Source organism: Microcaecilia unicolor, chromosome 3 (assembly GCF_901765095.1).
Source record: "Microcaecilia unicolor chromosome 3, aMicUni1.1, whole genome shotgun sequence".
Lineage (NCBI taxonomy): Eukaryota > Metazoa > Chordata > Amphibia > Gymnophiona > Siphonopidae > Microcaecilia > Microcaecilia unicolor.
Genome location: NC_044033.1, coordinates 155051737 through 155064545, shown reverse-complemented (window position 1 = coordinate 155064545; position 12809 = coordinate 155051737). Strand labels below are relative to the sequence as shown.

At 42.7% G+C, this 12809-nt stretch overlaps 1 protein-coding gene across 1 annotated transcript in view; it reads left to right on the top strand.

The window, feature by feature from the left end:
- Window positions 1-12809, top strand: part of BIRC6 (baculoviral IAP repeat containing 6) — a 965314-nt gene that overhangs the window by 837863 nt on the left and 114642 nt on the right.

Here is a 12809-nt window from a genome sequence, read left to right as displayed (position 1 = left end):
GCGATCACACCCATGCGGACTTTTGTTTCGACGATTCTTGACTTTTTGCAGGATGGTGTACAAAAAAGCTTGGCCTATAATTCCCTGCGGGTGCAAGTGGCAGCATTGACATGCTTTCGAGGGAAGGTCGCTGGCCTCTCCTTAGCTGCGCATCCAGACATTGCACGGTTTCTTAGAGGGGTGCTTCGGCTCCATCCTTGTCCGGCTTGGAACCTGGGGGCTAGTATTAAAGGCTCTTCAGTGTTGGCCCTTCGAGCCGCTGAAGCGAGCTTCGGAGAAGGATGTGACTCTAAATAGAGTCTTTTTGGTGGCCGTTACAGTGTCGAGACAGGTGTCTGTGCTCCAGGCGCTGTCCTGTGGTGACCCATTTCTGCAAATCTCAGAGTCCGGAGTTACGGTACGTACTGTGCCTTCTTTCCTGCCTAAGGTGGTTTCAGTGTTTCACCTAAACCAGCCTATTTTTCTGCCCTCCTTTACTAGGGAGGAATTTCCGGAATCTTTTGGGCAGTTGCACCTTCTGGATGTGTGCAGGGCTCTGTTGCAGTATCTGCAGATGTCTAATGCTGTCAGGACCTCTGATCACCTTTTTGTATTGTTGTCAGGGCCTCACAGAGGGTCTCCAGCTTCTAAAGCCACTATAGCCTGTTGGCTTAAGGAAGCCATTTTTTCTGCATATCTGCTATCTGGCCGGTCTCCACCTGACACCTTTAAGGCACATTCCACAAGAGCGATTTCTTCCTCTTGGGCTGAGACGGGAGCACTCTCTCTTCAAGAGATATGTAGTTCAGCTGCTTGGGCTTCTAAGCTCTCTTTTGCCCGTCATTACAGGCTGGATGTGGCTGCCAGGAGGGACGCGCTTTTTGGAGCACAAGTGCTTGTTCGTGGTGTGGCTTGTTCCTGCCCTATCTAGGGATTGCTTTGATACATCCCGTTCATAATGGATTCATCTGCTGCTGATGACAAGGAAGGGAAAATGAGGTTCTTACCTTGGTAATTTTCTTTCCTTTAGTCACAGCAAATGAATCCATGATCCCTCCCTGATTGACTCTGTTTTGTGTTCAGTTTTTCCTGCAGACATGTTCCCTCATTGGGAGAAGTTGGAAAACAGTCTTCAGGATTTCTGTTCTACTACAGGAGGTTGAGTTCGTCCCTCCTTTGGGTTATTGCTCCTGTTCTGGGGCATTCGTTCACTGTGAGGAAAGTTCATGTTATGCTACTTTGTGGTTTAACACTGCTTTGGAAGCTTCAAATACTGAGAGGCAGATGGAGCTAAGCGTCCAGGAGGCACTATGGTTTTCAGTGTTCTCTATCTCCCCCTGCTGGTAGGTGGACACAACCCATTCGTAATGGATTCATCTGCTGTGACTAAAGGAAAGAAAATTACCAAGGTAAGAACCTAATTTTCCCTTTTACCGCAAGAACCCTTCCCCTCCCGTACTCCCCTTCCTCCCTATGAGCCCACTTGACTGTTTCCACCTGCCAAAATAACACAACAGATGTACAGATCAGTAGGACTCAAAGCATTTCATAACAAGGGAAATGGGACTTGATAATACCGCCTTTCTGTGGTATTTTGCAACTACATTCAAAGCGGTTTGCATATATACAGGTACTTATTTTGTACCTGGGGCAATGGAGGGTTAAGTGACGTGCCCACAGTCACAATGAGCTGCAGCGGAAATCGAAGCCAGTTCCCCAGGATCAAAGTCCGCTGCACTAACCACTAGGCTACTCCTCAACTCAAGCCATAACACAGTTTATACCAAATTGTTTAACCACACTTTGGTTTTGCCTTCGGGTTTAATAAGCAATACCATGTGCAAGTAAGATCTAGATAAACAAATGTAAACAATCTAGATTTAAGGCATGTGCCCTAAATATGTAATACTTGGTAGCAATAATTAAACAGTGATGGAATATTCACATAGCAGGCAGCCAACAGATTTATTTTCCACTTGAAATAATCAACTTTATATAAACTTGACGACTAATACTGTGCTATTTGCTATTTTGTATTTTGGCAGTGTATTGTTTGCCTGCATAACAAAATCGTACTTGCAAATATTTTTCTGACATGGCTTTAATTAACAAAAGCTACCATAAGAGGCAGGCACAGTCATAGAATTAACATTATAATTTATTTGTATTTGGGTAATAACTGAGAAAAATGCTATTAAAAATTGTATAACAAAGCATGAAGTTGACTTGGTTAACTTCTGCTGTATAGTAACCAGTAGTAAATAATAGTAATAAACAATATTAAGTGCATTTTTATAATATACTACTGCATTCTTTTCAAAATAGAAGGAACAAGTTCCCACAAACCATCTAGGCACAGGTTTAAAAAAAAGCGCTTTCAAATGCTCCCAGGTTTCAACCTAATACATGTTAAATGTGGGCTATGACTGTCAAATAAATAGGTAGAAACTCTGAATGTTAAGCACTTGATTCTGCAGTGGCGTACCAAGGGGGGGTGCAGTGGAGGCGGTCCTGTTCCGGGGCAGAGGGAGCATGGAACGAATGAAGGACAGGCACGCACGGCACCCCCCCCCCCCCCCCAGCGGTGTGCACCAGGGGGGGGGGGGTCTTTTACAGGGGTGTGCCCTTTCGCCAGGGGGTCGTGCTGCATCCGTGGGGGAGGGCGCATCGGCGATCCGCCCCGGATGTCAGCCCCCACCCCTAGGAACGCCACTGTGATTCTCATAACATCATGTCTGTTTTAGTGGCCCATTACCAGGAGAAAACAAATCTCTGCACATGCTAGGGTGTCACTGTAACCAGCCCCTCCAACTGACCACTGATTAATAAGATTTATAACAAATTACTACTCTACCAATGAATGAAACGTTATCCCGTTTTTATGCTTCCTCTGGGTACATCGTATGCTGCACAAGCTGGCAAAATATTAGTGAGATTAAATAAAAATGCTGCCAACAATAAAGAACGACAACGTAGATACAGCAGCTCATAGGTTTGCTTGCTTTGTTTTGAGTATATGGGTTGACAGCACCGTGGGAAGGGAAAATTCAGACTTACCTAATTGGTTTCAGCGTTTTGATGTCACTTCACCTCCTGTCTATTAAAGCGCCTTGGTCCTTCCTGCACGCCACAAGGAAACCGGGGGGGGGGGGGGGGGGGGGGGGGGGGGGGGGGGGGGGGGGGGGGGGGGGGGTTGTTGGTGACAGCCAGGAGACAAAGGTAGGAGCAGAGTGCTGAGTGCCAGCAGAGGCAGGGCCGCGGGGGAGAAACTCAGAGAGAAAGCATGATCGGCGGCGCCGTGAGGAAACAGGATGGGAGGATTGGTGACTGACAGAAGCCGGAAGTAGGAGTAGAGCACCAAGTGCTAGCAGAGCCAGGGTAGAGAGAGACTCGGAGAGAGAAAGCATTGGCGCTGAGAGGAACAGCAGCATCGGTCGCGGTCAGCACCTGAGGAGTCTGGGAGAGGGGGGGCGGGCATGGAGTGACTGGAGCAGAGCGGAGCACCAGTTAAAGGGAGAGGGAGAGAGAATTGCATGCTGCATGCTTCACATAGTCGCGTGGTGGCTGGTCAGCACAGGAGGGAGAGGCGCCAGTGCGTGCGTCATGTGGGAGGTGAGCATTGGGCCCCCCCACTGACTGGGCCCTTGGGCACTGCCCGGTTGCCCAAATGGTAAGTCCGCCCCTGACCAACAGTCTTGACTACTTGTCCAAATCATAAACTCATCGTCTATGAAATAGACCCATACTTTGACATGAGTAAACCGTTCACACTCATAGAAATATAGATGTTCAAATCTGGTGACATGAAAATTTGCCACATTTAGACCCATGGCAACCCCATAGGTCTGAAGGAAAAATTGTCCATCAAACACAAAGTAATTGTGCTTCAAAACTAGCTGAACCAAAGATTTCAAAGATTGAGAAGATACTCAGTGAGAGCTGTAATGCTGTTCAATGCTTTCTTCCACAATCTGAAGCACATGGGCCAAATATAATGCTTCCAAATCCATGGTAACCAATAGCTCTGTAACAGTGATGTCATGTATGGGACGATTCAGTCTCCAAAAATGAGTCGTATCTTTGATATAGGACTGTTCTTGACTCACCAATAGTTTCAAGAAATGGTCAATGAAGCATGACAGGGTTCCATTACTGTACCCCGGAGAGAAACAATAGGCCTCCCAGAAGGATTGGTCAAAAGACTTATGTATTTTAGAGACTGTATAAAATACCGGTATCCTTGGATTGGAATCCTGCAAAATTTACTTTCAGCTTTAGGTAATATACCTATTTTCCAAAGCATTCTGAACCAAACACCGAATTTTGTGAATCAAATCATGAGTGAGATCTTCAAGTAATGGGATATAATGTTCTCTATTGTCCGTGTTTGTACACCTCAGTCATATATTGCTGTCTGTTTTGTACTACAATTAAATCTCCCTTGTCCTCAGATTCTATAATTAAATCTGGATCATTTCTGAATTGTTTTAAATCTTGGAATTCTTGACCCGTCATATTCACAAAGTGCTTTCTGAGGATAAGGGTGTCAATCTGTTGAATATTCGTCATCACCATCTCTTTAAACACAGCAATCACTGGATCTATTGGGCCTGGAGGGACCCAGGAGGAGGGAGCATGTAAAATTAGACAAATCCTCTTGAGATTGATGAGTGGAAAAATATTATTTCACTTGAAGGTTGTGAATAACTCTAGTCAAATCCCTTTGAGCAGTGAGGCAATCAAACTTAGTCATGAGGACAAATGTTAAACCTTTATTTAAAACTTCCTGTTGTTGAGGAGTCAAAGGTTTCCCCAAAATGTCGATTGTTAATGTGTCTTCAGAATTTTTAATCTGGTGTTGGGTCGACTCCGTTCTACAAATTGATCCCTGTTCATGCCCTGACGGTTTCGACCACCCCTTGATCTTCTGTCTGCTCCCCAATGTCCCTGTTCTAAAAAAGGAGACTTGGATCTTCCTTGGGGCAAACCATCATCACTGCCCGAACCACTATCCGCTTCCAAAATATTCTCCTGATGCACTTGTTTATCACCAATGTCTGTCTTCACCGTCCATGAATAAATGGTTCCTTTAACATAGTCATCCGAGTCCCAGTGGAACTTCTTTACTTTAGTTTGCCTTGACTTCATTCTGAATTGTTCCAAAGACTGTTGAACAGTTGATAATGTTTCCTGTAATTCAGTGGCACAGTTAGGTGGGGCCATGGGGGCCTTGCCCCCCCCCCAAAAAAAAATTTGCTCTGGGCGACTGCTTGGCTTGCGGGGGTCCCCAACCCCCCGCCAGCTGAAGACTTTGGTCTGTGGCGGCGCTGCTGCATTCCTGTCCTCCTGTCTCTTCCCCTCATGTTGGGCACGTTCCTTTTAGTGAAAATGAGCATGCCGGACGTGAGGGGAAGAGACAGCAGGGCAAGCAATGTGGCGGCGTCTGAGATCAGCACTGGACGAAGTCTTCAGCTGGGGGGCAAAGGGAACCCCTACCAGCCAAGGTATTTGTGGCGGCAATGCTTGAGCTGGTGGGGGTTAGGGACCCCGCCAACCAAAATGTACAGCGGCGGTTGTGGGCAGCGGAGAGACAGCAGAGAGGGCCGGCGACCAAAATGTGCCCCCCCCCCACCTTGGGCTCTGGACCCCTCCCACCTTGAGGTCTGGCTATACCCCTGCTGTAATTGACCAAATGCTGTGGAATTTGTTTGTAGAGCCGTATAAGCATCTTCTCCTTGTACCTGCACTTCTTGAGTGACCACCTGAATGGTGTCAACAATTAACATCATGAGGTCTAGAGAGCGCTTGTTAAGTATAGCAGCCCATTTGTGCAAAAAAGATTCCCTATCAGTAAACATCCCAGGAGCATTTTGGATCTGAAGACCTCTGGGTATAAAATAATGTTTAATATATTAAACAAACGATTTAATGTGCAATTCCAACCTAATTAAATTATTTTGTGTATTAATCAATTTATTTTTATTGGTTAAAAAGTGAAGTGAATCCAGTTGTTCATTCTCTTGTAATAATGAAGATTTGAGAGAATACTGTGGAAACTGGTTTGCCGAATATTATAGGGTACGTTGCCACTCGAGGATTTCCGTGGGTAAACATTAGAATATTCAATGAATAATAAAAGAACCCACAAAGGAAGCTGCAGTAATCATTACAACACAGATGTTCCTTGCTTCTATAAGACTCAAGTGATAAGAACCATAAATGGATTTAAAAAATGTTTATAGTAATGATGGAGCCCTCCGCACACCCTCCTGCCCACATCCAATGAGCATTACCAAAGCATATGGCATAACTCTAAACTCAGTATGCTTCCTGAGTGTGTCAAAAAGACTTTTGATTTCTCCAGTGTGTCAGAGTCCATTCATACTGCTAAATAAGTTCAATAAATTCCAAACTATAGTAGAACTGTAAAAATTATCAAAACAAACAGCACTTATCTCAATGAAGCTGTTAATATAGCTCAAAACATTAAAGCTATGATCATCAAATCCAGGGATCTGACAGAGCACCATTTCAGAAACCAAGTCCTTCAGAAACTCCAACAGAGTTACGCATCATGCAGACTTCAGTTCTTCAAAATGGTGATAACACCAAAGGGATGCTGTCCTAAGATATCGACAGAACAGGAAATGACATCAGTGAAACGTTATTGTCCAAACACTAAATAATTGTATTCCACTCAATACCCTCAAGAGATAAAGAACTATATATATAATACTGTGTATGTCTTAACTGGAAACTGCTTAGTTATAGGTGGTATATAAATAAATTGTTTGCATTTATTTAGTTAGACTCCTTGAGGCATTTTGTTGCACTTGGACACTAATTTTATATGGAGGTCCTATGATCATACAAGTATATAGGCATGATAACTCATATAGGCATGATAACTCATATAGGCATGATAACTCAAACAGGTATGATAACTCAAACAGGTTGTGATAAGGGAAGCTTGCTGAGTTAGTTATTCCATACACTTTGCTACCGCTCATTGGATGTGGGCGAGAGGCTGTGCTGAGGGCTCCATCATTACTATAACACATTTTAAAATCCATTTATGGTTCTTATCTCTTTTAAATCCTATAGAAGCAAGGGAAAGCTGTTGTAAAAAAAAAAAAGCATATCTACTGCATTTTCCTTTTAGAGAGCAGGTTTTAGGGCATTTGCTGTATTTTGTCAATCCTATTGACATATTTACCATGTAGCATGTTAGTACATAAGTAATGCCACACTGGGAAAAGACCAAGGGTCCATCGAGCCCAGCATCCTGTCCACGACAGCGGCCAATCCAGGCCAAGGGAACCTGGCGAGCTTCCCAAACGTACAAACATTCTATACATGTTATTCCCGGAATTGTGGATTTTTCCCAAGTCCATTTAGTAGTGGTTTATGGACTTGTTCTTTAGGAAACCGTCTAACCCCTTTTTAAACTCTGCCAAGCTAACCGCCTTCACCACGTTCTCCAGCAACGAATTCCAGAGTTTAATTATACATTGGGTGAAGAAACATTTTCTCCAATTTGTTTTAAATTTACTACATTGTAGTTTCATCGCATGCCCCCTAGTCCTAGTATTTTTGGAAAGCGTGAACAGACACTTCACATACACCTGTTCCACTCCACTCATTATTTTATATACCTCTATCATGTCTCCCCTCAGCCGTCTCTTCTCCAAGCTGAAAAGCCCTAGGCTCCTTAGTCTTTCTTCATAGGGAAGTCGTCCCATCCCCGCTATCATTTTAGTCGCCCTTCGCTGCACCTTTTCTAATTCTACTTTATCTTTCTTGAGTTGCGGCGACCAGAATTGAACACAATACTCAAGGTGCAGTTGCACCATGGAGCGATACAACGGCATTATAACATCCTCACACCTGTTTTCCATACCTTTCCTAATAATACCCAACATTCTATTCGCTTTCCTAGCTGCAGCAGCACACTGAGCAGAAGGTTTCAGAGTATTATCGACGACGACACCCAGATCCCTTTCTTGTTCTGTAATTCCTAACGTGGAACTTTGCATGACGTAGCTATAATTTGGGTTCTTTTTTCCCACATGCATCACCTTGCACTTGCTCACATTAAACGTCATCTGCCATGTAGCTGCCCAGTCTCGTAAGGTCCTTCTGTAATTTTTCACAATCCTGTCGCTAGTTAACGACTTTGAATAACTTTGTGTCATCAGCAAATTTAATTACCTCGCTAGTTACTCCCATCTCTAAATCATTTATAAATATATTAAAAAGCAGCGGTCCGAGCACAGACCCCTGAGGAACCCCACTAACTACCCTTCTCCATTGTGAATATTGCCCATTTATCCCCACTCTCTGTATCCTATCCTTCAACCAGTTTTTAATCCACAATAGGACATTTCCTCCTATCCCATGACCCTCCAATTTCCTCTGTAGCCTTTCATGAGGTACCTTGTCAAACGCCTTTTGAAAATCCAGATACACAATATCAACCGGCTCCCCTTTGTCCACATGTTTGTTTACTCCTTCAAAGAATTGAAGTAAATTGGTCAGGCAAGATTTCCCCACACAAAAGCCATGCTGACTCTGTCTCAGTAATCCATGTCCTTGGATGTGTTCTGTAATTTTGTCTTTGATAATAGTCTCTACCATTTTCCCCGGCACCGACGTCAGACTCACCGCTCTGTAATTTCCCGGATCTCCCCTGGAACCTTTTTTAAAAATCGGCGTTACATTGGCCACCCTCCAATCTTCCGGTACCACGCTCGATTTTAAGGATAAATTGCATATCACTAACAGTAGCTCCGCAAGCTCATTTTTCAGTTCTATCAGTACTCTAGGATGAATACCATCCGGTCCAGGAGATTTGCTACTCTTCAGTTTGCTGAACTGCCCCATTACGTCGTCCAGGTTTACCGTGAAGTCAGTAAGTTTCTCCGCTTGGAATACCATTTCCGACACCGGTATCCCACCCAAATCTTCCTCAGTGAAGACCGAAGCAAAGAATTCATTTTTTGCTATGTTTTTTTCCCTCTAATGCTATCTTTTTTTTGTAATCCTTCTTGGCCTTCTTTATCTGCGCCTTGCATTTGCTTTAACACTCCTTATGCTGCTTCTTGTTATTTTCAGACGGTTCCTTCTTCCATTTTCTGAAGGCGTTTCTTTTAACCCTAATAGCTTCCTTCACCTCACTTTTCAACCACACCGGCTGTCTTTTGGACTTCCGTCTTTCTTTTCTAATTCGCGGAATATGTTTGGCCTGGGCCTCCAGGATGGTATTTTTGAACAGTGTCCATGCTTGTTGTACAGTTTTTACCCTCTCAGTTGCCCCCTAAGTTTTTTTTAACCGTTCTTTTCATTTTATCATAGTCTCCTTTTTTAAAGTTAAACGCTAACGTATTTGACTTCCAGTGTATAGTTACTTCAAGGTTGATATCAAAACTAATCATATTATGATCACTGTTATCAAGCGGCCCAAGTACCATAAAGTCCCTCACCAGATCATGCGCTCCACTAAGGACCAAGTCTAGAATTTTTCCTTCTCTCATCGGCTCCTGCACCAGCTGCTCCATAAAGCTGTCCTTGATTTCATCAAGAAATTGTACCATAAGTACATAAGTATTGCCATACCGGGAAAGACCAAAGGTCCATCGAGCCCAGCATCCTGTTTCCAACAGTGGCCAATCCAGGTCACAAATACCCGGCAAGATCCCCAAAATTTACAAAACATTTTATACTGCTTATCCCAGAAATAGTGGATTTTCCCCAAGTCCAGTTGTTTGTTTCTTTTGATCCCAACAGGAGGGGAGTCTCCATTGGAAAACGCACAATCTCTAATTGGCTACCGGATTGCATTTCCTTTACTTATGCCCAAACTGGGCTGACTCTAGAGGGCCATGTCACCGCTCATAATGTCAGAGCCATGGCTGCGTCAGTGACTCACTTGAAGTCAGCTTCTGTTGAAGAGATTTGCAAGGCTGCAACGTGGTCATCAGTCCACACATTCACATCTCACTACTGCCTTCAGCAAGATACCCAACGTGACAGTCGGTTTGGGCATTCGGTGCTGCAGAATCTGTTTGGGGTTTAGAATCCAACTCCACCCACCTAGGCCCATTTTTATTATGTTCCAGGCTGCACTCTCATTTAGTTGTGTTTCTTTACAGGTCAATCTATATTCTGTTCTCGCTGTTGCGAGTCCCAATTGACCAATGTTCATTGTTTTGAGTGAGCCTGGGTGCTAGGGATACCCCAATCGTGAGAACAAGTAGCCTGCTTGTCCTCGGAGAAAGCGAAGATACTTACCTGTAGCAGGTATTCTCCGAGGACAGCAGGCTGATCTCACAAACCCACCCTCCTCCCCTTTGGAGTTGTTCTAGTTCTCTAGTTTGCTTTTTATTAAACTGAGGATGACACGCTCGTGCGGCAGGCAGGAAGCTGTTTGCGCTTGCATGGTGCACTCTGCCCGCGCTCCGGAGTGCTCTCGAAGACTCCTACCTTGGTTGCAAAATCCTTTGCCGGTCTCCTGGGCCGCCGCGGGCATCGACCCAATCGTGAGAACAATCAGCTTGCTGTCCTCGGAGAATACCTGCTGCAGGTAAGTATCTTCGCTATACCTTCCCGGATACCCCCTCTCTATAAATCTGTGCATTATCATACATGACTGAGAGTCATATTCTTCTTCTGTAGAACAAATGAGACGGTTACATCATCATCCGGGGTTACCTGAATTTTTAAAAGTTAAAATAGGGCCATACTTGATGAACTTTTCAGATAGTTTTTGAGTATGAAAGGTTTGTACATTAGTACAATTCAAGATAATAAGTGTAAGGTCCTTAAGAACTGAAAATTTGCTACAGGAAAACTAGCAATGACAATTCAAATGAATCAAATACATTATGTTAAAAGGAAACCGCTTCAAGGATAATTTTAATTTGTTTAGGTTCACATACTTTCTCTGGTTTTGTATAATTACCTCCATGTTGAATCTTTTAGAGTCTCATTATTTACACTTGATTTCAGCTTGTTTCAAAATATACAGCAAGTGGAAGCCATTCAGTGATTGCCAAGAAAACGGCATACATTCTGAGCATCAAAGCATTAAATTACTTATTTCTACTTGCATAAACAGCTTTTTTGTGCTGCTGGAACCTATGATAATAAAGAAGAAAACTGAAATCTAAAGCTTGTTTGGCTATTAATCTGAGTTGAATCTTAAAATGTGCAGCTGCTGCTGTTTAAGATGATGATGATGACAAGCAAAAAGATTTAATGAAAACTACAAGAATGTGATCATTTGTACAAACTTCCTCAACATTAAAAAAAATGGAACTCTAATTTGAGAAAGCAGTTGAAAACTTTATTAGGGAATTATAGAAGGTTGTAATATAAAGAGACCTTTATTGCACAAAATTCCTTCTGCTGGGTCCGTTTAGATGAAGATGAGGCACGCTTATTTTCCATTGCTGACCCTACTCTTTGGAATAGGCTTTCACTAGAACTGAGGCAGATAGCCTCACTGTTGTCTTTTAGGAAGCCATTGAAGGTGCACTTTTTCCAGCAATCTTTTCTTCAATTTTGATGACAGACTAATGTAATTTAACTGAATTATGGTATGATGTGATTTTTTTTGTTTGTTTGCTATAATGGTTGATTTCAAGTTGCTTATTTTATGTTTATATTATTGTAACTTGTTTACATTTCTTTTAGATAATGTGGGCTATAAATATTTTTTAATTCATATATAGCATAGCCCACCACAGAGTCCTGCAGCCAAGTGAAGGAATGGGTAGAAACAGCCAGCAGGATACATTTAGTCCTGGGATAAAGTACAAAATAAAGTTAGAAAAAGAAGAGCCTGTGGAAGCAAGCAAAGAGAGTCCCCAGGATAGAGAGGAACTGAACTTCACTGCTGCTTTGGCAGGCCTAGGAAAGATTGGGAGAATGCACTCGGGGAGGGGGAGTAGAGTGTGCAAGGGTATCAGGTGTCTTAAGTAAACTGTCACCTTGTGTCACTCACCGTCAGCTTTCAGACCAGAGAGATATTGCTAATGAAACTAAACAGTTATGATCACCCTAACACCATCCTTTCCACAACAAAAATATTCTAGAAGGGATGGTCTGAGTGATTGTTTTGCTTCATGTGAATTGTTGCCTCTGGTAGTTTACTAGAAGGGTTTGGAATTCCCAGGAGCCGTTTGTTAAATTATTTAATGAAAAAGAGTCTCTTGCTGAGTGGACCAGAGCAGACAAGAACCCCAGATGATAATGTATGAAAAGGAAGAAATCCTCCTTTTAAGCCTGAGGCCTTCTATGAACTGAAGTACCTGACTTTATCCTTATTCTATATTATATCATGGTATTTTTAAGGTTAAAACAAAGTTATTTAAAAAAAATTTTAAAGATTAAAACTTTCTTTGGTTTTATTATGTATTCTATTACGTATCCTGATGAACATTTTTTAATTTTGTGTCTATTTTAAACCGTGTATTCTGTTTTGTATTTTGATCTCATTATCTGTACATCACATTAAATCCAATAGGGGAAATAGCGGTTAACAAGAATTATGTTGATTATAATAATTAATGGTACAAGTGGGTGGGAGAGTTAATTACCAGTGAACCTCCAAATGTAGCAGACTTCAAATAACCTGTGACAGAATTCACTATCTAGTCCATGAGTTAACTGATATTTTCAGAGTACCCACAGGTGTTCCATAAATAACCAAACTGTTTTTAGTTATCACAGTAAGAAATACATGACTAAATTAGCTGGACATGCTTGATAGATACCACTAACAGCACCTTTTTGTACTAGTTCTTATTGTCCCAGCAGTTTGCATGCAG